Consider the following 27,926-nt stretch of genomic DNA (forward strand, 5'->3'; position numbering starts at 1 on the left):
TTTACATATTGAAAGTTATTTTTTCAAATATTTTATATGCAAGTTTACAAAGTACAACGACTGTACATTAAAATAACTTATTTATGCCATATGGAAGATTAAATATAATTTTACAATATCTAATATTGATTGTTTAGTTTCTAATCATTGATACTTGACATGATTTTTCCCAGCATACCTCAAAATATTCTTCAAAATCCTGCGAATTAATGCCTGTAACACTTCTGAGGTGTATTAATAAGCTAGAGATGTAAAGAAGATTTGCAGAGAAAATTAGGTTCCCAAATTAGAAATTTTGTCCCACTATCGACTAGAAACCTCTTGAAATGATCAAAAACAATAATAATGCATGTCATAGAGGAAAACCAATAAGGCTGCTGCAGCATGACTACCTCTGTGACCTCAGAAAAGTTACGTGTGGGTCCCTACTTCTGTGACCTCAGACAAGTTACGTGTGGGTCCGCACTTATTTTCTTCATCTCTAATAAATATTTGACAAATCTCATTTTCAAAAGTCTTTTAAGGCCTTTCCACCTTTATTTTTCAGATGGAGTTTTGCTCTCATTGCCCAGGCTGCAGTGCAATGTCATGGTCTCGGCTCACACAACCTCCGACTCCCGGGTTCATGTGATTCTCCTGCCTCCACCTCCTGAGTAGCTGGGATTACAGCTGCGCAACACAACGCCCAGCTAATTTTTTGTATTTTTAGTAGAGATGGGGTTTCACCATGTTGGTCAGGCTGGTCTTGAGCTCCCGACCTCAGGTGATCTGCACGCCTCGGCCTCTCAAAGTGCTGGGATTACAGGCATGAGCAACCGCGGCCTGTGAGGGCTTTCTACTTTTAAGATGTCAGGACGTATAGCCTGGGAGGTAAATGGTAGTATATATATACATATATATATATATATATGTATATATATATACACACACACACACACACACACTGTATATATATACATATATACGGTATATTATACTATATATACATATATACTGAATATTATACTCTATATATACATATCTACTGTATATTATATGTATATATATATATACACATACACACATACACACATGAGACAGAGAGAAGAGATAGACAATTTCATGTGAAAATATAAACTGTTAACATAATATTTTGCTTCTCTGAGGAATATTTAGCATTGTTCTCAATCTTCTCTGCAGAATTTAAGCATTTTTCTCAGAACTCACCAGATAGAATGAGGGAGGGGCCATATGATACGAGCCAGAGATGAAGGGAGAACAATAGAGAGGGTGCTTTGGGAAAAATAGTACAGTAAGGCTAGGGAATACTTCTCTCCAACAAAAAGACCAAGGTCACAGCTGTATTTCTTCAGAAGCCAAACTTTCTTTTAAAATGTCAATTTCCATCTATTTCTTGCTTCACAGACATTCCATTCATTGCTGGATTTCAAATAAAGCCTTTCCATGTGCAACCTTTCTATAGAAAAAGAGAAATATGGGGGACAGTACAGTCTAAGAAGTGATTAAGAATATCTAGTGGACTTTCCCAGACTGTAAATCTTTACATATATCTGAGCCTAATGAGGTGATTTATTGTGCTATAATGCACAGTGAACTATACAGATGCTTCTTTTTGATCATGCTGCAGAATGGAACTAAATACTAAATACCAAATAGCACTCCCATGATTCTTATACATGTCATTCATATGGCATATTTATGCTTTTTTATATAGCAATTCTTATTCTTAGCTCTTAGGCAATTACGGAATCTTTTTGTCATTTTAATAATCATGCTCCATTTGAGTTATGCAAGGTAGAAATTCTAAGTAGAAAATCTTGTTTTTATTGAAAGTTTTTAGTAAACATTTTGGAAAAAGTCTGTTTTTTGATGCTACTTCTGCACGCTTTCTCAACATGATATTACTTGGTATTGTCCTTATTAACCATAGTACACCATATTCTGCAAATGTTAGAGAGGGTTAAAAATCAGTCATGTATAAGTAAAGCTAATGAAATAGAAAGGAAACCATATTTAGGAAATGGAAGGCAGAAGCAAATGTATTAACCGTGAGTTAGAAACGGTTTAGTCTTTGGAATGAAGCAGCAAGAGTTTAAAAATCTGGTTTGTGATTCACTAGCTTTGTGACCTTGGAGAATTACTTCAGATTTCTGAGTATCAGTTTAGTAGGTGATATCAATTGCAACTTCGCAGAAATATCACAAGTATTAAATAAAGGACTTAGTATCTGGGAGAGCATAGAAAATTACTAATAGTTACATTTTTGTTAATATTACCGTTATTATTATCATACGTATAGTATTTTCTTTCACTGACAATGCATTTAGGACATAAGGAGAACTATAGAACAGTGCTTCTCCAACTTAAATGCAGAGCATGAATCACCTGGAGTTTTGTCAAAATGCGAATTCTGACTCAGTAGTCCTGCAAACTAAGGAAATCTTGGTAATGCTGGTGCTGCTAGTTCACCAACAGACCACACGTTTTGCAACAGCTATATAGAATGTCCTGTTTCTTTTTTTAATCACAAAACATGGCAAGCTCTAAAATAAAGCAGAATAACAGATTTAAATGTTAATACTCATGTCCTCAATTTATAATTTCTCCCTCCCTAACAATGGTATAATTCTGATTAAATATTAGCAAAGAAAAAAATGGAAATTAATCTTCCTATGTTTTTTCTTTTAACAAATTCTGTGTGATTACTACTGGGTTACTTGCTGTAGGAAATAGAAAAATTGCTTTGACGTAGATCCTCAAGAATCTGTCCCACTACAAGCTTATTTTTGTAGGAAGCTAAAAGATTTATATAAATAACCGTAATTAAAGAGACAAATGAAGAAGTGCAATGAAAGACGTAGGGAAAGTGCTAGAGGAGTTCGGGGTGGAGGAAAATTATCCTCAAATAATATCTATGCGTAACATTATGCTATCTTCCCTAACCAGCGCTTGACCAGATTGTCACAGTGAACTTTGGTCCTTTCTTATATCTTAGTTTTGGTTCCCACATCCTTCTGTTTGGGGAAGTTCTTGTTTTCCTCATGTAATGACAACAACACTTAAACAATGTATACTAGATAAAAGAACTATATTGCTTGCTTTATTTACATAGTTAATTTAATTTGTACAATGAACTATGAAGTAATCAGCATTATTTCCTTCATTTTACATATGAGAAAATGGAGAATCAGCGACATTGAATCATCTCAAGTTTCTAAAATATCCACTCTCACCAGGCTGTTTACCCTGTTTTTGTCTGTATGCTGCTATAACAAAATGCCACAGATTGAGTAATTCATAAAAAACAGAAAGGTATTTCTCACAGTTCTGGGGCTGAGAAGTCCGAAATCAAGGCAGTGGAGATTTGGCAGTTGGTCCCGAGGTGGCACCTTCTTGCTTCGTCTTCACGTGACAAAAGTGGGCAAAAACGGACAATGTAACGACATGGCAGAAGAGACTGAGGAGCCCGGCATTCCTCTAAAGCATCTTTTACGAGGACGTTTATCTCATTCATGAGGGTGGATCCTTCTTCACTTAATCACTTAACCAAAAGCCCCATCTCTTGATGTCATTGTCCTGGGATTTTAGTTTCAACATACAAACTTTGGATGGGCACATAGGTTCAAATCATAGCACCCTCCAAATTATAATGCCTCTCTCATGCCTGTTCTCCTTGAAGTACCCTCTGGTTTTGCTCTCTTCATTCTTGCCATCACAGTTAACCCTTCAGTTCCATTTCTTTAAGTAATCTCTAAATTTGTAAGATGGTTCCATCTTTTTTTTTTGTATATGGCAGTCTCTCAAACATATTTGTCATATGAACTAAGCAGGTAAATATGTAAATGCCAGCTAAATTTTAGTGAATGATATAATGGCCTAAAGTTGTATCTACCCTTCAGCCAAATATATTTACTTTTAGTAGCAATCTCCTGTCATATACAAAGTCACGACTCTAGGGGTAAACATTTTAGCCTGTGGGTAAGATGTAAAGCAGTGGTATGTTATAGTGACAACTCACTGTCATAGCACTGGGACATGCTCCTCTATCTGCTACAAATTGAATCAACAAAATATATATGATTTTGTCAGATTTAAATGTATGCTCCTGTTAGTAAAATAAAAGTATGGGAAAACTTTACGGAGTAGATTTAATAGAAATGTTTTCCTGAGTTATCTGCCTTCTTTATTTTTATGTTATGCTTTAAGTCTATGGTCAATGTATAGAGCTATGATTGATGTGCTTTTCCAATTCTGTTCAGATCAGACAGGTTAATTTTCTTCTTTTAAATCTTCTTGAATTTTGTCTAACACTTTTTGTTCCAATTTCTTACTAGATTATACTCCCTTCCCTAACTGCTTCATGATTACTTATACACAAACAATATTATGATATTGACACATTGAATTCATTTTAGGTGATGATTTTGGTCATAAACATGAGCAGGTTGTGAAGTGTTTCAGCCATCCCAGGGCATGGCTGTCAGTCCCTTGTCTAATGTTTCAAAAAAATCTTGAATTTGTGATGATGCTGTGATGGTCCCTCAGATATTCTTACACACATCTTTGCCCCTTGTTCCCTCTAACTTTCCTCTTCTGATAAAAAAGCAAACACTGCCAAGCTCAAATGGAATTACATTTGGATGCAAGTGTCACTATGCAATGGTTGCCAATAAAAGTACACAAGGAATTTTATTATGGTGAATTAAAGGCAAACAGACTTCAGAGAAATGAGCACGAACATGAAAATGGCGCATGGTACGCGGATCTCACTGGAAAGTCATTCTGTACACAATGTTTTCACTAGAAAAATCCATTAGCTTTAGCTAGAAATTGAAATTACTTTGTAGGAAATCAGAATAAAATATGTGAAAACATTATATTCTGTGCAAGATTAATACCACGCCTGGTGTTGAAAGGTTTGTGGTCTTGCTTCGACGATGCTAAAAGGTCAGAAACCACAAAGATGCATATGTGTTGTCGTTTGCACAGTTACTAATTTTTCTCATTATTTCCATAATGCGATGTGCTGTTTCAACAGAGAAACCCTCTGGAGAGTGGCTTGCACTGTTTTCAGGCAGCTCTTTTGCTTTCATGTTTTGGCCTTGGCCAGGGAATTCAGACAGACTTTTCAGTTATTTTCGACAAGAATGTATTCATTTATTGTTTTAAATAATAATAAATAGATTTTAAAATTACTGTACATTACTGCACTTTAAACGCCATGAGGTCAAGGACTCTAAAGTCTGGACATCATTGTATACCCTACATCTTGCACAAGGTTTAGAAAAAATGGCATGGACACCTATTTTTTGAATCAATAAATGAATACATAAAAGAATTCCAAACTCTAGTCCAAGGTTTTAGATTAATAATGTATTAAAATGCGTAAAATTTATAGACAAAACTCTTCTTATTTAGAAGTTTATTCTTTAATTGGAGAGATAAAATATATGCACATAAAAGCTTAAGGAAAAATAATAAGGGTTTTGAAGTACTTACTATGTGAAAAATTTAGCATAAATCTTACATCCATTTATTTAACACATTTTATACGTTGCATTATTTATATATAGTGCTGATTGGTAGAATTCATATGTGAACGGAACTATAAAAATTTTGAGGATAAGCACTAGAAACACAGAATAAATAGAGTGTTAACATGCAAAACACAGAAATACTTCAATTGACTAGGTGAAAGAAAAGATTTCTGGTTCCATGTACACTGATTATTGAGGGATGAGTATGACATTATTATGCCAGAATCAATAAATATTTTAAATAGGGAGAAAACTATAATTATATATCTTTGTGTTCAACAGGAGTAGCAGTACTGATAAAGTAGAAGTTTGTTATACCTTTTTTATAGTCTTTTAAAGTTGTTTATAAATAAAATCTACTCTTAGTTAATTAATGGTTGATGTTCATTGAAGTGTTTTCAAATTTTTGACCTCTGAATTGCCTTGTACATATGGAGAAATAAAGCTTGCCTAGCATAATTTCTTGAGTGGAGAATGAATGATCTGGATAGATTTGTTGACAATATGTCTGTACTTATTTTATTAATTCTTTAATCTTCATGAAGAAAAATATAAAAGTCATATTCTAGTGTTTTATACCATGGAAAAAATGTCTTATCCTTTTCCTAAGGAAAAATACATCATGACACAAAAGTAAAGTTAATTAAATTACTTACTTTATTAATTAACTGTCTATTATTTCTATGGGTTGAAGTAAATTTGATACTCAATGCTATTTAATCTAATTCTAAAAGCTTGAATGAGTAATGATTTTTTCATGTAAGGTTAGTTGAAATAAATTATCACTGATTTTCAGATTTAATATTAATTAGCTATTGCATATTCTTAATGGGATATAAGTGTTTAAAAAGCCCTTTTTGGTTGCGAAAAGACCACGCCCATTGTAGACTTCTTAGAATACATCACATCTGGCCTCCTTTTTAGAGTGGGGAATTCAACTCATAAGTGGCTGGACATTGATTCTGAACATTTTGAACATTATTTGCCTGTCTTCACTCATACTGGTTGCTGTTCTTTTATAAGTAATCACCATGTTTAGCATGCACTTGAACTATTGTTACTTAGGGTGCTTGACTATTTACAAGTCTCACTAGGATTCTAGGTATTCATTAGTCTCGTGGTGTGTATTTGCTGATGGTCCTATTATCTTTGTTGGTTCAGTTACACAGTACCATCCAAGATGCTGCAACACATTATACACAGGGTATGGGTTGTGGGAGCTACAGATATCAGTTATTATTTAGGCTCAGAAACTTAGAATCTCTGCAAGGTTGGACATGATCCTTAGTCTTGTTTTAAGACCGTCTTGTTTTAAAAGTTAAACCCAAATTCTTAAAATATAGAATAGGGGTGCTAGTAGTGCTCACAGAATTGTAGTAAAGATCAGCTGGGAAAGAAGAGCCTATTAAACAGAGCCTGGTATTTAATAAGTATCAGCTGCCTTCAATTAGGAATCTGTGTTGTCATGATTAGAAGATTGCTGGTTTATTTTACAGATCTGTAAGTATAGCCAAAATATGTCAAAATAACCACCAGAAAGAATCATATACCGTCCCTTGAACATTTCATCCCTAGAATCTAGCCAGATTAGCATCTCTATACTGGCAATACTGTTAACACAGATTGTGCTCAAACCCCTCATTGACTTTTCAGCACCTGTAAATTACTGGAGATTTAGGAAGAAGTCTGGGGTTATGGCTTAGTTAAGCTGAGTGGCCAGAAAGTGTGAGATGCTGGATGCCTCCTCCAGTTCATTTCTCCAGCGGCCGCACCAGGCGTATCCATAGCTCCGCTCCCGGGAGCTCGTCTCCGGCGTGGGGCGTGTGCGCACCCCTGGCCGGGCGGAGCCTGGAGCCTGCTCATTAGCAGCGCGGGCAGCTCGTGCGCCCGCAGGAGGGAGGCGGAAGCACAGCCCTGAGCCGCCAGCAGGAGGAGGGAGCGCGGCGGCTGCAGGCAGGGGAGGGAGAGGAAAGAACGGAGGGACGGTTCCCGGACAGAGCGGGAGGAATCGGGGAGCGGCCAGTCCAGGGGGAGCTGCTCCGCTGCGCTGCGCTCGTTATTCACAGGACGCGGCGGCGCTTCCCGGGGCCGCTTCCCGGTCCCCTGGGTGGAGGCTGCCATCTAAACCTGACTCCAGGTGAGTTCCCCAAAGAGGCGAAGCGAGGGGTCTCGAACCAGAGACTTGGAACTGGCGAGGCTGCTCGGCTCCCCAAGCGCTGCTGCCTTGACATTTCCCGATTCACGGGAGGTTTTGGGGGCGGCTGCACAGGCTGGAGGGGCGGATGGGCGGTTGCGATCCTCAGCCGGCGTGGGGGCGTTCGGGAGGAATTCGCTTCAGTGAACGGGGTTTTAGGAGATGTCCGCAAGGCACGCGCTATGTACGCGTTTCTAGACGAGCTTTTGAGACAGAAATTTGGCTTCCCGGATGCCCGTTTTGGCCTTCTGTCCTTCCTTTTGCTTGCCTCATGCCCAATTTTCCAAGCCGAGGAAAGGACTGGAAGGGCGTGGAAGTAGGAGGTCTGGGCACAGCATTCGGCAGGGCAGCCCTGGTCTCCAAGTTTGGGGGTGGGGGGTGGGACTCTTTTCCTTTCAGCCTAATTTACCAGGGGAAAACCCGCAGAGCACCTTGAGGTGCCTTTGCTCCGCACCCTCCATAAGCTTATTAGAGGGAACTTGAGGCTCGCTAGACAACCTGTGACAGGTGACGGCAATTTAGCTTAAAAGCCATGTTGGTTCACTTCGTCTCCTCTTTATCCTTTGTTGCAAAATTGATACCTTTTTGGATTTCTTTAACAGCACAAAGTTTAAGTGGCCGGCTGACAGGAAATATTTCTTTTGAAAATGCTATGAGAAAAGTGATGAGTTAACGTTGAGAGAAAGGCAACTTTATTTTCTCGGAAGAACTTTGGGGAAAGAGATTGATAGGGAAATTCTGGGCATGAAATTATGGATATTTCCCACAGAACTTCCTTCATTTATTTATTTTTTTACATTTCCTTCATTTTTTTTTTAATCGTGTGTGTGTGTATCAGAGAGACAAAATTCGTTGGAGGTATTAGGACTTTATTTGGTTTAGAAGTTTCTTTCTTACTAATAGCACTAATTTGTGATCTTCATGATTATAAGAATTTACTAAGTGTTTTGCTTTTAGGTGTTTTGGGTCTGTTTTTTAAAAAAATTCAATACTTACTTTGTGGGCCTTGCTGAATACCTCTCAATAAAATCGGTGGGCATACAGTTAGTGACATGACCCCTGTGGATTTAATAGCAGGTAAGTATACAAATGATAAGTTTAGGAAATAAATGTCAGAATCAACATTTAGGTGTGAAATTGAAATATCTTTCAAATATTTACCAAACTCTCTTATAGGATCCAATGTCATTTTATGGTCAAGAGAGCTTAAAGGTTTCTCAGATTGAGATATATGTATCTACTTTGTTAATCCAAATGTAATGTTTTATTTTGTTCTTTAATGACTGTTTGAATTCAACAAATAAAACTTGCATATTTAATGTAAGGTTCTTTCACATATATTACTTCTCCAATTTTTAATATAAATTTAAGGAGAAAAGCAATATTCCATTTTGTAGATGAAGAGACTGTGTCACAGAAGTATTACTTTACCTAGATTTCTGTAATTATTATGTTATAAACTTAGAAATTACATATTATTCTGGAACATATAAAATATATGAATGTTATAAACCATAAGAATTCAGACCTATGCTATTTAACTTCAAGTTTAGTTCTTTACCCAAACAATTGCATGACTACATTGAGACTACTGAAGTAATTATATATGAACACGCTATACGAAAAAATACTTAAAACATTTCTTATTTTTGTCGTTTCTCTTTGATATAAAATATACTATAATTTAATGGAGTTATATTCCATATTTAGATGCTCCTAACTTCCAAATAACACCTAAACTCCTAAAAACTGACCTGTGTCCTTCTTAATAGAAGTGGCTTGACCGGGAGACCCAATTTTTACTAAGAATATTCTTGGGATAATTTATGTCTTATAATCAAGATAAAGACAGGCCACATTTAGTTGTATTTTTAAACCACTTAGTGTGAAGTTGCAACGCAGACATAACTTGCTTTCAGGCTACACTGCCAGCTTTGCAGTGAATAGTCTTTAAGATTCCGTGGAAACATTGGCAGATATAGCTAATGTCTATCTGATGTAGGATTTATGAGAAAAGGAGAGGTAGAAACTGAATGCTCTTATATTTCATATGTGACCACATTCATAAAACTTTATTGATAAGTACTTTGTTGTCTGACACGGGCTGATACAAATAGGCTTCTTCAAGAGTTGAGGAAGAAAACGAAATCCCTATAATACAGCCTTTTTCCTCCTTTTCTTTCTTAAGCGGTAATAGTTGATCCTAGCTTTTGTGTGTCTATGCATGCTCAATACAGTTAGGGGTATAAGGAGAAGTTAAGCAAGAATATTGAATGCTAGCTAGGAAAGTTTTTGGAGTCTCAAATACTTTGGAACGATTTTTCACATTATATACATAAAATTCCTAGTTACATTTGGGAACTAAGTATATTATACACAACTTTGCATCTGATTACAGGATTCCCTGTACATTTATAGCTCAGGTATTCTGGAAAGAGTCAAGATAATTAGTTTTATGGCTCTTGCCCGTGTGACCTGTTTCTTTCTGGTCCTGATATTAAAAGGATGACTTAAATTTTCTGGAATGTCAAAATTTTCTCTTCCCTTGGATCCTACAAAATACTTCAAGCAGTGTATGTGTGATACTCGCTGTCATTCCAACATTTCCAATCCTCCTGAGAATGCTAAACAATGCCCTAGATTTCTTCCTTTGTAATTCTTTCAGATAGAGGGTTAGCTGAGTTAGGAAGAAAGGAGAGAGGGAGAGAAGAAGAGAGATGACATTTTATCCCTCAGGAAAGAACAAGACCAATTGTATTCCTAATTTAGAAATATTATTCTACAAACATTCCTGAACAAGAGGGCTTTGCATATACATTAAAGCAGAATACCTAGTCAACTTCTAGTTGTGCCATGTAGTGAAATGGAAGTAAGATGAGCAGGCCGAGATCATTTTTGTTGGAGAACTGAGACCACATGAAATAGGTAACAGAGTTACCCCAACTGGGGGGCAAGAGGACTTGAAAGTTTCCTCCATAAATTTGCAGTTAGTACAGGGCTGCTCCAGTGATCAGAGTCATGAATGCCCTAGAGTGTCTGTATAACCCTGTACACAGGCTGAGACAGCTCTAACGGCCCAGAAAAGCCTCTGGACAGAATCACTGCACCCTTGGACATTGTCCGACCGCATGTATGAGAATAGTGAGTGCTGAGGAGTTGTGGGTAGCTCGGTACAACTCTTGCTAAAGGAGTGTCATCAACATTCATTGCTGAAAGTGAATTTTTTCATTCACATATGTGATGCCTATTAGGTCATGATTTCTTGGATACCAATTTGTACAAGATATGAATTAATTTTTGAACATCCTTTCTTAAAAGTACCATGTTCATATAGTTGCTCATTTTAATATGAGTAGTTCAGATGGGACATAATAGAGTAAGGAAATGATTGAACATCCTAAGATCTAGTGTATATACCTTTGTTCATGATGAGATTCATCCCCTGTCCCCCTTTGTAGTGACACTGATGGCATAAGGAGTATTAGATGAAATTTAATGCAGAAAACAATGGGATATATGAATGGTAGATATGGTTGACAACCACCATTTTCACTGAAGTTGTTTCAAAGCAAAGAAATTTGGGATAAATTCATTTTATTTGCTCCTGAAGGGTAATTAGGAATAAGTAGGAATTGTGAAGAGGCTGTAGTGTTGACATTAAGAGAAGTTTTTGATTCTTAAAATAGGATATATTACACAAGAGTGAACAAACAGAAGATACTGAACAAATATTCTGTCATAAGTAAGTGATGGATTATTCGGACTTGTTGAACTATGTTTTTAAATGTATTATTTAAATATTTAAATATTATTAAAACCTTAAATAATATTTAAATATTATAAAAGTTGTAGAAAATTATGTTTTCAATACAAATATACACTTATAAGCTATATTGTAGATATGGGAGTAAACAATGCAATTTTTTTTAACTGAGTGAAAAATTTAGTTTTTTTAAAATTCCAAATGGAGCTAACAGCTTAGTGTGATACATATTTTGAATTTCAAAATTTGTAACCAAATAGGACAAATGTGTTGAACTGTACTTTTCTTGAAGAACCGTGATAAGAATGAGCGGTGAAAAAATTACAGCATACTTACCAGGGATCAAATACTTGCTTAGGGTTAATAAGAAAAATCTCAGCAAACGCTAGAAATGAGGTACACGATCTATCAGAGACCCATGATTAAAGTGGTATCTTGTTAGGTATATGAGCTTGAAAAGAAACGGCATAGCTTCACTTTACCCCAGTTGCTTCTTTTGTAAAACGGGGAGACTAAGAGTGTGGTAACTCAAAATCCTTTGTTAATGATTTTCTTCTTAGAACAGTGCCAGGTCCAATTAGGATTAGATTGCTATTTTTATTATTGATATTTGCCCTAGTTCTGCCTTTTATTGACTGTGTGAAATTGGTGAAGATCCCTTTCTGAAGCTTTGTTTCTTACCTACAAGCTGGGAATAGAATACTTGCTATGAAGAGTGGTTGTTAGTACATTAGAAAGGCTGGATATTTGTTGATATAAGGGGCTCAGCGCATGGTAGAAATTTGATAGCATTTTTTGCTTGCCCTCCCATGTATTACTGTGGAGACATCCCACATATTATGTCCAAGTTTTTATTTTCCCCTCAAATGCAATGTCAAGCACAAAACATTCCCATCTCCCAATTCTCTTCTGATGTTCTACAACCATTAAAGTATAGAAAACTAGAATGAGTGTTTTTATAACTTTTGCTGTACTTAAGCATGTGGAGAGAAGAGCGCTAGATCACAGGACACACTTTGATAGGAAAAGGGAAATATTTACACTGCAAACAACTTTCTCCTCATGCTTAACAGTTTTATGCTGTCATTCTGTCAGCACCAAGTGAGATTTTTCTATTTAAATAGTTTTCTATTTGTGGTATGATAATTCATGTATGGACTTCATGTAACTAACATAAATATAATGGATGGTTGAGAAGTGGTTTATTTTTACCAAGAGGAAAAAATGTGTACACGATTTTTTAAAATATTGCTTTGAAAATATTTAAAATTAATTTTGATTCAGTTGGTGGAAGATAGCGTCACAAACTCACTGCTAGTGGTATGCTTGAGAAGTAATGTTTGAATTTTCTAGGTATTGTCCCCAGACTGGCTTAAAAGAATTTAATTTTAGATGTAAATTTTCTGCTTAACATGGAAGATTTTCCCTGAAAATATTAGCTTCATCAGATACATAGTTGCTTAGGGGTAGCTGCATGGAATTATGGGAAGAGTGAAATAGAAAAAAATTTTCATGTCTAAGTTATACATACTGGTGTAATCATATTGATTGGATGATAATGATAATTACAGCAATAATGTGATTGAAAGGGTAAGCAAGTAACATATACTACAGTTACTAATATAATCCTGTGATTGAGTTTACCACTTCGTTTCTCTTTCCTGGAAACCCTTAAGTTTGTCACTATTGCACTTTATTTCCTTTGCTTATTGTAGTGGTGTATTAGTTGTATTACTGCTGCTATAACAAATTACGACACATTTACATAACTTAACACATATTTATTGTCTTGCAGTTTCAAAGGTCAGAAGTCCAAAATCACTTTAATTAGGCTAAGTCAATGTGTCTGCAGTGTGGGTTCCTTCTCGAGGTGCTGAGGGGAGAATCCATTCTCTTGCATTTTCTGCTTCTGGTGGCACCTGTCTTCATTGTCTTTTCCTCATTCCTCCATTTTCAAGGTGCGTTGCTTTTATTTCTGTTTCTGTCTCCGCGCTGTCTACTCCTTTAACTTTGAGTCCTTCTCTCCACTTCATCTAAGGACTCCTGTGATTACTTTGGACTCACGTGGATGATCTGGGATAATCACCTTGTCTCCAGATCCTTAAATGAATCGTATCTACAAGTCCTTTGGCTGTGTAAGGCAGCACATTCCCAGGGCCGGGAGATTAGGTGAAGAACATCTTTTGGGACTATTATGCAGCCTATCACAAGTGGTAATATCACTTTTATGCCTTGAGACCCTGAAATTAATGTACTTGCTTACGCATGGAAAAACAATGTATCTGTGGGGGTAACAGTTTATTTTTGAACCATTAGAAGGTATTGATGGGGAAGTTTTCATCTGACAACAGATACTGATAAATTAAATACCCTTAGATTTGTCAAAACTAGCTTTAGTAAAATATAAGTAAAAGTATTTGCACTGCTAGGGTCAAAAATATTAATTAAACCCATTATTTATCAAGGCCAAGTCCTGGATTAGTTAGGTTTAAATTAACCTAGAACATTATCTTCCATAGTGCTTAATTGTGAAGCTTAGTTCTTGTTGACAAAAGCTCATCCATATAAGAAAGCATCGAAAGGTTGGTGTTTTTTTAACCTTTGCAGAATATAACTTTTCAAAGGGATGTTAGACAGTAGTTCCATCACAATTGATGCAGTTCACAGACATTCTTTGTGAATATTTTATCTCATGAGTTATATCTATGACACTAATCATAGACTTCTAGAAGAAATTTAGCAATGGTCATGTCAGCCTTTCAAATCTTTCTGTAACCTAGAAGAGGATCATTGCATAAGATAGATTCATTTTCCCCTTTATTCCATTGTTGCCAGAGAGAACTTGAAATGCCCTGTTCAAATTAATTTAATGCAAATGAATTCTTGCTGCCTCACAAGTAGTTTGTCCTTCATTTTTCTTAAAATTAGATTGAAAATGGATGTGACCTGCTTTACTGGTTGTTGTGCAGGAAGCGTTGTCCTTCCTGAAAGCTCCCTCCGTTGTCAAAATGAAGCCATTAAGAGTAAAGTAAATTATATTATCTGATCATAGTATCACAATTGACCTTAAAACAATAAATTTTATAATCAGTGCAAATTGCTGAATAGTGTTTGCAGTTGTAGAAATTTCAAAGGAAACCCTGGTTGAGATACAAAGCTGCTATAATCATTTTTAAAATCTTTGTTTTTCTTTTACTTTGGAACAGTAGTGCAGTAAGTACTTTTGCCTTATTGTTCTCTCTGCCTTCCAGAAACCCTCATTCAAATATTCTAAGTTTTTAAGTCTTTTTCATTTCTTTTAATATTGTAACATTTAACAATGTCAAAGAAAGTATAATTTTTCTGGAAATCAAGCTAAAAATAAAGAGAAGCCGATGTAAATGAACATCAAATTAACAAGATTGATTAGGAAAAGTAATTTTTGAAAAGGGCCCAAAATCCCTTTGCACATAAATGCAAAAGAATTTAGTGAAAGAAGGTGAAACTGGAGTAAAGAACTCTACGGATGCGTAAGTAACTCTTAATAAGAATGAGTAACGTACATGCGTATCTTTAGCTCCCAGTTTCAGAGATACAGTAGTTGTACAACAAATGGTCCTTTCCTGCTGTTAAGGAAGCCTCTCCTCCTCCAGCCATGCCATTCCTCAGAGCAAGCTCTTCCACTGAGTTTTCAGCAACCATAAGTAAGAAGGATGGTACGATAGGCTGCGTGTACATATGGCCCTCATTAGCAGGCCAACTGTTCCTTTTGCCCACCCACATCACTGGGGACATATGGCGTTACTTTGACTGTTGAAACAAGTGTGTGTGGACATATCTTGGTATGAGTAAAAGACTGTTGATTGTCTTTCTCTTGTCGCTCGTGCAACCGTCTCCTTGTGGAGATCGTATTATCCATAACACTAGATTTGAGGATGATAAATGACGTTGTTATTATTAACTGAATTTGCCTCTCTAGTTTGATCACCAAACCAGCGAATGTTTGCTTATGGAACATGTAAAGCTTATAGAAGACGGAAAGCTTACAGAAAGAAATGATGGCTTTTCTAAGCATAAGAGTCAGGTCTTTTTCAATCAAAAACTAACTCATTCAAAAATTCAAGAGTTCTGTAAAACCAGAACAGCAGAGGTTTCAGAAATGCTATTGAGATCATTTATTATAAAATAGCCATTAATGAAATGTAATAGTGAGTCTGTTGTTGTGACTATGTGGAGAAATGAATGAGAAAATATAAGATAGGCTGGAATGAAGAGAGTCATCGGATCCCAACATAATTCATTTTGTATAGTTCACAGTATTGTAGCTTTAAAAAAATTATGAATTTTTTCAGTACTGTGAATTCTGAATTTGCAATATGAGGCTTTTCAATCCTTGCAACAAGTGTGCATTTTTCAGTGGTTCTAGAATTATCGGGGCTTTCGAGCTGCTTCTGATAAGAAGGCAAGGCTAGAGGACTCGTGTTGAGGTGGCATTTGCACAGGACTTTAGATAACATACATCGATGATGTAGAGAGAAGAGCGGGTGATGTTGCTGTGGATTATAGTGGAAAGGCACCTTTTGCTCCCTCTGCTGACCTATTTGTGTATTCAGCTGTGTAGCATATTTCTTGTATAATTACATAGTAATTTCACACACTACATTAAGAAAATCTGAACAATTTTTACTAAACTCATGTTTTCTAAATATTAAGTAAATAAAACCAATATTTGGCTAGGTAACATTTATAAAAACAGGATTTCTAGATAGATGATGATAAATTTTCATCTATATCTATAGAGCTGATAAATTTTCAAAACCCTTTGAATATCACTTGTACTACAAAGTCTCGTTTCAGTTTCAGTGCCATGGCACATTGATTAATCACCACTAAAGCGGTACATGAAATATTTGGCAATATAGGTATTTGGTAATGGTGATTGATGCACAGAATACGGCACCGTTATTATGCACTGGCCTTGAGAACTTTAGTTTTCATCTTCGATCACCTGATAGAGAACAAACTAACAGCTTTTTTCTTTCACCTTGCTGGAGAATAAACTAACAACTTCAAATTATCTGATCCATCCAAAAACTTATTTCCGTGAAACTCACTGATTTATTTATTATTTCGTGGGGATCACTATTATTTGCTGTAGTAAAATATCAAATGATCGATGTTTTATACCAACATGGCAGCTCACATGGTAGGCAACAGAATGAAAACAAACAGGTTTACTACCAAGAATTATACTATATTGCTTTTATTGACAGAAAAAGCATACAGATAATTTTATTCAGAGATTTTATGTGAATTATTTTGATAAGTGTACACATATATTTATAACTGACCTTTCTTTGTCAAGTGTGTGCCCACACACGTATTCATACTAAATCAATCTTAGAGATCTTATCCAAAGATTGAATTTCTTAAAGTGACTGTTCCAAATATGTATAATTTATGGCAAAAAAGTCACAAAATGGCAATACAAGGAGGCATAAAAGTGAAGATAAAGGGGGAGATGATGGTTAAAAACACCTGTAAATGAATAATTGATTTTGATTTAAATTCTTTTTAGTTCTTAGCTGATGAAATGAATATAAATGAAATTATTATGCAAAACACCTCTATTTGTTGTATATGCATGTACATATATGTGTTACAAATACAAAACTGATAGGATATTATTTAACATATATTCACACTCATAATGTGCATATATGTACATAATGAAAATGAGTGCTTGTTTTATATGTATGTATACACACACATACACATATTGCATACTTTCATTTTTTAAAATTTTACTTTAAGTTCTGGGATACATGTGCTGAACATGCAGGTTTGTTACATAGGTATACTTGTGCCATGGTAATTTGCTGCACCCATCAACCCGTCATCTAGGTTTTAAGCTCCACATGCATTAGCTATTTGTCCTAATGCTCTCCCTCCCCTTTCCCCACACCCACCTACAGACCCCAGTGTGTGATGTTCCTCTCCCTGTGTCAACATGTTCTCATTGTTCAGCACCCACTTATGAGTGAGAACATGCAGTGTTTGGTTTTCTGTTCCTGTGTTAGTTTGCTGAGGATGATGGTTTCCAGCTTCATCCATATCCCCGCAAAGGACGTGAACTCATCCTTTTTTATGGCTGTGTAGTATTCCATGGTGAATATGTGCCACATTTTCTTCATCCAGTCTATCATTGATGGGCATTATGTTGGTTCCAAGTCTTTGCTATTGTAAATAGTCCCATGATAAACATATATGTACATGTGTCTTTAGAGTAGAATGATGTATAATCCTTTGGTATATACCCAGTAATGGGATTGCTGGGTCAAATGGTATTTCTGGTTTTATATCCTTGAGGAATCACCACATTGTATTCCACAATGGTTGAACTATTTTACAAGCCCACCAACAGTGTAAAAGTGTTCCAATTTCTCTGCATCTTCTCCAGCATCTGCTGTTTCCAGAATTTTTAATGATCACCATTCTAACTGGTGTGAGATGGTATGTCATTGTGGTTTTGATTTGCATTTCTCTAATGAACAGTGATAATGAGCTTTTTTCATATGTTTATTGGCCACATACATATCTTCTTTTGAGGATTGTCTGTTCATATCCTTTGCCCACTTTTTGATGGGGTTGTTTGTTTTTTTTTCTTGTAAATTTGTTTAAGTTCCTTCTAGATTCTGGATATTAGACCTTTGTCAGATGGATAGATTGCAAAAATTTTCTCATATTTTGTAGGTTGCCTGTTCACTCTTGTGATAGTTTATTTTACTGAGCAGAAGCTCTTTAGTTTGATTAGATTCCATCTGTCAATTTTGGCTGTTGTTTCAAGTGCTGATGGTGATTTAGTCATGAAGTCTTTGCCCACACCTATGTCCTGAATCATATTGCCTAGGTTTTCTTCTAGGGTTTTTATAGTTTTAGGTTTTACATTTATGTTTTTAATCCACCTTGAGTTAATTCTTTTATAGGGTATAATGAAGGGGTCTAGTTTCTCTTTTCTGCATATGGCTACCCAGTTTTCCCAGCGCCATTTATTACATAGGGAATCCTTTCCCCATTGCTTGCTTTTGTCAGGTTTGTTGAAGATCAGATTGTTGTAGATGTGTGGTGTTATTTCTGAGGCCTCTATTCTGTTTCATTGGTCTATATATCTGTTTTGGTATTAGCACCATGCTGTTTTGGTTACTTTAGCTTTGTAATATAGTTTGAAGTCAGGCAGCGTCATGCCTCCAGCTTTGTTCTTTTTGCTTAGGTTAGCCTTGGCTCCACAGGCTCTTTTTTGCTTCCATATGAAATTTAACATAGTTTTTTTCTAGTTCTGTGAAGAAAGTCAATGGTAGCTTGATGGGAATAGCAATAGAATCTATAAATTACTTTGGGCAATATGGCCATTTTCATGATATTGAGTCTTCCTATCCATGAGGATGGAGTGTTTCTCTATATGTTTGTGTCCTGTCATTTCCTTGAGCTCTGGTTTGTAGTTTTCTTTGAAGAGGTCCTTCACATCCCTTGTAGGTTGTATTCCTAGGTATTTTGTTTTCTTTATAGCAATGGTGAATGGGAGTTTACTAATGATTTGGCTCTCTGCTTGTCTGTTATTGGTATATAAGAATGATTGTGATTTTTGCACATTAATTTTATATCCTGAGACTTTGCCAAAGTTGCTTATCAGGTTAAGGAATTTTTGGGCTGAGGTGGTGGCGTTTTGTAAATATACAATCATGTCATCTGCAGACAGAGACAATTTGATTTCCTCTCTTCCTATTTGCATGCTTTTATTTCTTTCTCTTACTCGATTGCCCTGGCCAGAACTTCCAATACTATGTTGATAAGAGTGGGGAGAGAGGGCATCCTACTCTTGGGCCAGTTTTCAAAGGTAATGCTTCCAGCTTTTGGCCATTTAGCATGATATTAGCTATGCATTTGTCATAAATAGCTCTTATTTTTGTGAGATATGTTCCATCAATACCTAGTTTATTGAGAGTTTTTAGTATGAGGGGTGTTGAATTTTATTGAAGGCCTTTTCTGCATCTATTGAGATAATCATGTGGTTTTTGTCATTGGTTCTGTTTATGTGATGGATTATGTTTATTGATTTGCATATGTTGAACCAGCCTTGCATGCCAGGCATGAAGCCAACTTGATCGTGGTGGATAAGTTTTTGATGTGCTGCTGGATTCTCTTGCCAGTATTTTATTCAGGATTTTCGCATCGATGTTCATCAGTGATATTGGCCTGAAATTTTCTTTTTCTATTGGGTCTCCGCCAGGTTTTGGAATCAGAGTGATGCTGGCCTCATAAAATGAGTTAGGGAGGAGTCTTTCTTTTTCTATTGTTCAGAATAGTTTCAGAAGGAATGGTACCAGCTCCTCTTTGTACCTCTGGTAGAACTCGGCTGTGAAGACATCTGGTCCTGGGCTTTTTTTGGTTGGTAGGCTAGTAATTACTGAGTCAATTTCAGAACTTGTTATTGGTCTATTCAGGGATTTGACTTCTTCCTGCTTTAGTCTTGGGAGGGTGTATGTGTCCAGGACTTTATCCATTTCTTCTAGATTTTCTAGTTTATTTGTGTAGAGGTGTTTACAGTATTCTCTAATAATAGTTTGTATTTCTGTGGGATCAGTGGTGATATCCCCTTTATCGTTTTTTAATGTGTCTATTTGATCTTTCTCTCTTTTCTTCCTTGTTAGTCTGGCTACCGGTCTATCTATTTTGTTAATCTTTTCAAAAAACCCACTCCTAGATTCATTGATTTTTTTTTGAAGGTTTTTTTGTGTTTCTCTCCCATTCGGTTCTGCTGTGATCTTAGTTATTTCTTGTTTTATACTAGGTTTTTAATGTGTTTTCCATTGCTTCTTTTGATTGTGATGTTAGGGTGTCTATTTTAGATCTTTCCCACTTTCTAATGTGGACATTTAATGCTGTAAATTTCCCTCTAAACACTGTTTTAACTGTATCCCAGAAATTCTGATATGTTGTGTCTTTGTTCTCATTGGTTTCAAAGAACTTATTTATTTCTGCCTTAATTTTGCTATTTACCCAGTAGTCATTCATAAGCAGGTTGTTCAGTTTCCATGTAGTTGTGCAGTTTTGAGTGAGCTTCTTAATTCTGAGTTCTAATTTGATTACACTGTGGTGTGAGAGATTGTTTGTTATGATTTTCATTCTTTTGCATTTGCTGAGGAGTGTTTTACTTCCAATTATGTGGTTGATCTTAGAATAAGTGCTATGTGGTGCTGAGAAGAATGTATATTCTGTTGATTTGGGGTGGAGAGTTCTGTAGGTATCTATTAGGTCCACTTGGACCAGAGCTGAGTTCAAGTCTGAATATCCTTGTTAATTTCCTTTCTTGTTGATCTGTCTAATATTGATAGTGGGTTGTTAAAGTTTCCCACTATTATTGTGTGGGAGTCTAAGTCTCCTTGTAGGTCTCTAGGAACTCGTTTTATGAATCCTGGTGCTCCTGTATTTGGCATATATATATATTTAGGATACTTAGCTCTTCTTGTTGCATTGATCCCTTTACTACTATGTAATGCCCTTCTTTGTCCTTTTTTATCCTTGTTGGTTTAAAGTCTGTTTTATTAGAGACTAGGATTGCAACTCCTGCTTTTTTATTCTTTCTTTCCATTTGCTTGGTAAATATTCCTCCATCCCTTTATTTTGAGCCTATGTGTGACCTTGCAAGTGAGATGTGTCTCCTGAATACAGCACACCTGTGGGTATTGACTCTTTATCCAATTTGCCAGTGTATGTCTTTTAATTGGGGCATTTAGCTCATTTATATTTACCGTTAATATTGTTATGTGTGAATTTGGTCCTGTCATCATGATGTTAGCTGGTTATTCTGCACATTAGTTGAAGCAGTTTCTTCCTAGTTTCATTGGTTTATATATTTTGGTGTGTTTTTGCAGAGGCTGGTACTGGTTTTTCCTTTCCATGTTTAGTGCTTCCTTTAGGAGCTCTTGGAAGGCAGGTCTGATGGTGAGTAAATCTGTCAGCATCTGCTTGTCTGTAAAGGATTTTATTTCTCATTCACTTATGAAGCTTAGTTTGGCTGGTTATGAAATTCCATATGTACATCATGGAAACGAGTGCATGTGATACACACACACACACACGCACACACATTGCATACTTTCATTTTTGTGTCCATTTCTTTTCTGATTTTATCAGCAGCCAACTAAAGAAAATAGAAAAAAAAAATTGGTAATTCGATCTTTCATGTTCTGCATCTTCCAGCTTCACAACTTATAGTTTTCTATTTTTATTGTTATTGTGATCAGAATGAAAATGTATACAATAGAATCAGAATCAGGTCAGAATCAACAAAAATACTATAATGTTTGTACATGCTTTCGATGCAGTTTGTCTCTGCAAAGGGTGTGTGTGTTTCTATGCACATGTGCATGTACACAAGTGTGTAAATAAGTGTTTTATTCATGATGGAGAAAGGCTTGTCAAAATGATTCTGAATGAGATAGCACCACTACAGCAGATAATTAGGTCTCTATCAATAAAACAAGTCATTAAACATGTTTCTAAGCATCTACTCAGTATCTGGCACAATGTTAAGTAGTGTAAATATAATCATTAGCAAAATTCAGCTTCTACCCTCAATGGTATATGTGTAGAACAAATTGGTAAAGCTGGAGTACATTTCAGGACCAAAAACAGTTTCTGTGTAGTTCCCACTTCATCAAGACCATGTTGTATACCTCTCATACACTTAAGCCATAGGGAAGCAATTATTCCATCCATCCTTTTACAGGGTAGTGGTGGGGAAGAAGAGCTGACTGTCATGCTTGAATTCACATAATTTCATAATTAAATAATTTCATGTTACATAATCTCGATAAACCTAAAATCCAATATATGATAAAGATAGTGTTTCAAATCAGTGGATAAGTGATAAACAGTTCATAAAATGGTGTTCAGATAATTGGCTATATGTATTTTATAGTTGCACAAAGGTATAATATGTCATTAATAAATATTAATTCCATAGTGGATGTCAAATACACTTTTCCAAAATATAAAGAAAAAATACCATAGACAAATATCACTTGCAACATTACGGTTAAAATTAAATATCCAAACATAGCCCTAACCAATAACAGAAAATTTAAAAAAAAATTTATGGATTGGAATTTGTTAAAATATAAAACTTTTCTTTTTCAGAGGATACAATGAATATGTGTAAAAAGCAAATATCAAATCAGCAACAAGTGCTTGCAGTTCACTTGACATATTTAAAATATGAGTAGTTCCAACAAATCATAAATAAATGATTAGTAGTCCAATAAAAAAAAGACAAAGTACATTGACAGGAAACTGTATGAAACTCATGAACACTAAATGTCTTAGATTCTCTATTGTTAAACAAAATGCAAAAACAATAGAGAACATTATGAATATGGAGTTAATATTTAACAAAATTATTTTATCCATGTTATAAGTAAATATTTACATCCAAAAACCCTTGTTTTCTCTGAAAGTTGTCACTTATGAGTCTATTTTGAAAATGTTTAAAGAATAGTAATTAATTAACTTTAATAAATAGGTACTCCTATTGAGGGAAAACAGACATTTCCATAATTTTTCTTCTGTTTCTAATCTAGTAGATGGTAGGAAAATAATGACAATTGCATATTCATACCTGGAGAATATGCATTCCATTTCTTTTAAACTTTTGCATTCTCAAAACTCTATTGATACCTCAAAGCATACCCTTTGCTGTTGAAAACAGCCTTTCAAGTATAAAGACACACACATCACTTTCCTTAAATCTTATATAAGGCAAGGGCCTAGATTCCTATCAGAAAATGTATTTCAAGAATGCTTTTTTAGTAGTTCCTGTGGCCTTATCTTATAGAGGAAGGTTTTTTTTTAAACATACACACAGTATTTGATGCACATTTTTATTGGAAAGAGCTTTTATTTCCTTAAATGTTTTGTTGTCTAAGTGTGAAAAGTATCCTGCAGTGGAATTTAGTGGCACAGATGCTTATTGTGATAGATGAGATGAACTTGCTTCCCTAAGCATGCATGGTCATGAAATGCATCTGGCTTCTGTACGTAAAAGTCAGTTATGTTCCCAAATGTGTCTCTGCATTTACACAGACGTTTAGGGGCAGACACCCTACTGTTCCCTCAAAAGGCGGCTCTGCTTAATTATGAAGTTCAAGTTAGACCAGAAGTTGGAAAATACTAAATTCCACATTGCAGACAGAGCCTGAGCAGGTGATGTCACCACTGCATTCTAAGGTGGCAAGTCCTCAGAGAAGTCACTTATCACCTTACCATGGAGAAAAATAACCGTGTCCAGAACACAAGAGGATGCTTTTAGGTAGCGTACAATCAAGTGTGCAAACCTGTGCAATACATACCAGATGAAATCCAGTTCAGAGGCTCAGGAAAACAAACAAATGAGGATATGCTTTAAAAAATAGGACTTAATATAAACAGTCGTGAGAGTAAAACTATTGCTAAGCACATAGGAAACATAAACCAGGCTTTCAGGAAGGAGTTTGGCACATGTGTGCACTGGTAGGAGGTGTAATGTGCAGAAATCCGGCCTTTTGTGGCATAGCAACTAAAGTTCCTTTTCTATTGTCCAGACAACCTTAAATATTCCTTTATGCAGTACTATTTTAAAAAGGCCATCTACTGTGCACAATGTGTTAGCATCAAGGACATGAAATTTATCTGGAATATACCAAAACTTTAATCAATAGACTAGGACCAAAGCTTTTAAAAACAGGTTTTCGTAGATAAATCATTATAAGTTATTATTTCCTCGCCATAGGTAAGGCATGATAGATAACTTTACTTTTTCTCAGTCACTTAGTGTGTAGGTAGAATAATGACCCTTAGCAGGATGACCTTTTGAATGTGTTGTTAGGCAGCATGGAAGCATTATGGTTAGAGGTGGAATTAAGATTGCTAATCATCTCACCTTAAACTGGAGCGATTATCCTGAATTATCTAGGTGGGCCCACTGTAGTCACAAAGAACCTTCAGACAGGAAGGCGGAGAGACCAGAGTGAGCAGAAGAGCTTGGGTAAACTGGAGCCGAGGCTGAAGTGATGTGCTGTGTCCAAGATGTGCAGAGGCCAAGAGCTCAGGGATACATGTGACCCCTCAAACCTGGTGAATTCTCTCCTGGAATCTCTAGACAAAATATACACTTGATGATACCTTGATTTTAGCACACTAAGACCCATTTTGGACTTCTGACCCCCAGAAGTGTAAAGAAAAAAAATGTGTTGTTTTAAGCCTCTGAGTTTATGTTAATTTACTGTAACAGCAGTAAGAAACTAACACAGTAAGACGGCTTTTATTTTTATGTGATGTATAGAATTAAATTGGATATGCTAGGAAATATTGGAAATTTATTGATTTATTTTTTTGTCTGAGCTGGAGTCTGGCTCTGTCGCCCAGGCTGGAGTGCAGTGGCGCGATCTCGGCTCACTGCATGCTCTGCCTCCCGGGTTCCCGCCATTCTCCTGCCTCAGCCTTCCGAGTAGCTGGGACTACAGGCGCCGCCACCACGCCGGCTAATTTTCTGTATTTTTAGTAGAGACGGGGTTTCACCGTGGTCTCGATCTCCTGACCTCGTGATCCGCCCGCCTCGGCCTCCCAAAGTGCTGGGATTACAAGTGTGAGCCACCGCGCCCGGCCAGGAATTTGTTTTCTTAATATAGTTCTTCATATTAGAATAATGAGAACCATCGAGTAATGAAGTGTTCTATTTTGTGAAGGATGATTATATAAACAGTACGAAGGTTAAAAACCGGGCGGGACCGGCTGGGCACAATGGCTCGTTCATGTAATCCCAGCACTTTGGGAGGCCGGGGCAGGTGGATCTCTTGAGCCCAGGAGTCTCAGATCAGCCTGGGCAACATGTGAAACCCCATCTCCACAAAAATACAAAAACCAGGCAGACGTGGTGGCGGCGCCTGTGGTCCCAGCCACTCAGGAGGCTGCGGTGGAAGGATCGGAGCCCGGCAGGTGCAGGCTGCGGTGGACCGTGATTATGCCACTGCGCTCCAGTCTGGGTGACAGAGTGAGACCTTGTCTCCATTAAATAAATAGATAAATAAATATATATATAAGTAAAAGAGGAGGGTGTCTTTTGAAGGCTATTAAAGTCGTCTAAGTGTCCTCTGATTATATGAGGCTGGAATGGTGCATGGAATGTTGTGTTGAATAACCTGATACAGTCTCTGAAACTATAGAAGCATTAGTAATTTTAGCCTGAGAGTGCTACAATCTGGGATAATTTGGTCCAATACTTCCAGAGAGGGTTGAAGTTTTGAGATAGCTGGAGTTATTTCAGTTGAAGACCTGAATATGAGGCAACTGGATACTCAATTACAATTCAATTTCTACTCTTTATATAAGGTAGAAATGGGTAACATGTGGGACACTGTGTTAAAAGTAATGCAGCCATAGTGTAGTGGTAGAAGCAGATGAAAAGTACTATAATAGTCGTATAGATGAGGTACTGGAAAGAAGCAGAGTTGAAAAATTGGAGATAAATGTCAGTTTTCCAGAGCCATGGGATGAAAACCAAACAGGATTACAAGAGATTCAATTCACTCAAGATGTCTAACTTGGTAATAGGTCAGAAAACTCAATTTGTCGTATTTTCTTAAAAGTACACAAAATGTTCCTTTTGATAAAACACGTGTAGTGCACCTTCGGATTTGATTTTTCTTTATGTTCTGTAAACTGCTCACAGTAAAACAGAAAAAAAGTCTGACAAATATGATGGTCCTTAAATATTGTAGGAGTATGATGCTTCTCCAAAGAATAGAGGTTTTCCTAGGAAGGCCCTAAGCAAGGAATCAAGTTTCCTTTTGCAAGAAATAAAATTCTCAAAAGTTCCCTGCACCTTGGAAAGGCTCTGGTTGAAATTAATAGCACAACGTTATTTATTTAAATTTTAACTTTTAAGTTCAGGGGTACAAGTGTAGGTTTGTTACAGAGGTAAGCTTATGCCATGGGATTGGTTGTACAGTTTATTTCATCACCCAGATATTAAGCCTAATATCCATTAGTTGTTTTTCCTGATCCTCATAGCAAATATTACCCCCATAAAGTTTTATGGTTACTTTTTTCTTATCTTCTGATTAATGCCATTAGATTCACCAATTGAAATTATTTTTCAGTAGTTTAATTCCCTCTAGAAGGTTTAAAAAATGTTTCCGAATTTCCTAAGTCTTCTTTCTTTGTTAGTCTTCTAAAAAGCTATATTCAATAGAATTCATGTGCTTAGGTACAGTTTCACTAAAAGCGTATCTTCAACATTTGATCTGTTTAAAAGTTCTTAAGGTGTTAAGGAACATTAGGTATCAGAGTTTATGGCATTTGATTAATCTGAATAAATCTTGGCATCAAATTGAATTCAGCAAAAGTAACAGTGATAAATCAGAGAGCAATATTTGAAATGTCTCCAGGAAACATTTTAAAACAATTTTTAAGTTCACTAATTTGAGTCATTACACTTGGCCCTAATATGGTAGATTTTAAGTGAAGCTCAGTCGAACCTGGCAGATATCATATACAAACTTTTAATAGTCCTAACAATTCCTGTACCTCATTTGGATAAAGATTATTTCCAGAGCATCAGTGCTTTGACCAGAAAGGCATTTATTATTCTGTAACACTTTTCTTGAGAAATTAGCATGATTCATCATTTGAGTACGCTCTCTCAGATAAGATTCTAATATTTGGGTGTGAATAAAACTTCAGGGCATTGAAAACAGCTGGAAGATAGACAATAGGGTGATCATCCTCTCTTGTCATTCTCTATCAAGGTCCTCTTTAATTATTGGCCTAAACAGCTATAACTTTATGGTGAAAACAAACCGCTCGGATATAGCGTTAAAGGTTGAAATAATGAATTATACATAAATCGATTTAGTTCAGTTATATTCTGTTGAATTGGGAGAACATCGAATTTTTAAATTTCTCTGCATTTCTTGAAGTTAGGAATAAAAGCTGGGGTGGGGTCTCCTGAAATAATGAGGTCTAGAATAATTTCTGTTAAATTTACTTTTTAGTAGGATAAGTCTACTAAAATCAATATGAATGGAACCTTCAATGTACCACTGAAGATAATTAATCTTTGAGAGGTTAAGTAACCATTACAAGGTAATTTACCTAATTAGCAACTAAACCAACCAAATTTTAGATTTCTTAACTTTAAGACTATTGCTCACATAGTCACGTAAAGTATATCTTCCACATAGTCACAGGCAATCACAAGCTAACACGAGCAGTTAGCACAAAATAGATGTTCCACATAGAATGCAGAACAAAAAAAGACACTTTAAAAATCCTTTTCCCTTTTCCAAATTCATATTTAAAAAGTTTCTTGTGGAATTTCCCAAATGCCAGCATGGCCACATATAATACAGATTGATAC

The sequence above is a fragment of the Symphalangus syndactylus genome, chromosome 5 (assembly GCF_028878055.3).
Source record: "Symphalangus syndactylus isolate Jambi chromosome 5, NHGRI_mSymSyn1-v2.1_pri, whole genome shotgun sequence".
Taxonomy (NCBI): domain Eukaryota; kingdom Metazoa; phylum Chordata; class Mammalia; order Primates; family Hylobatidae; genus Symphalangus; species Symphalangus syndactylus.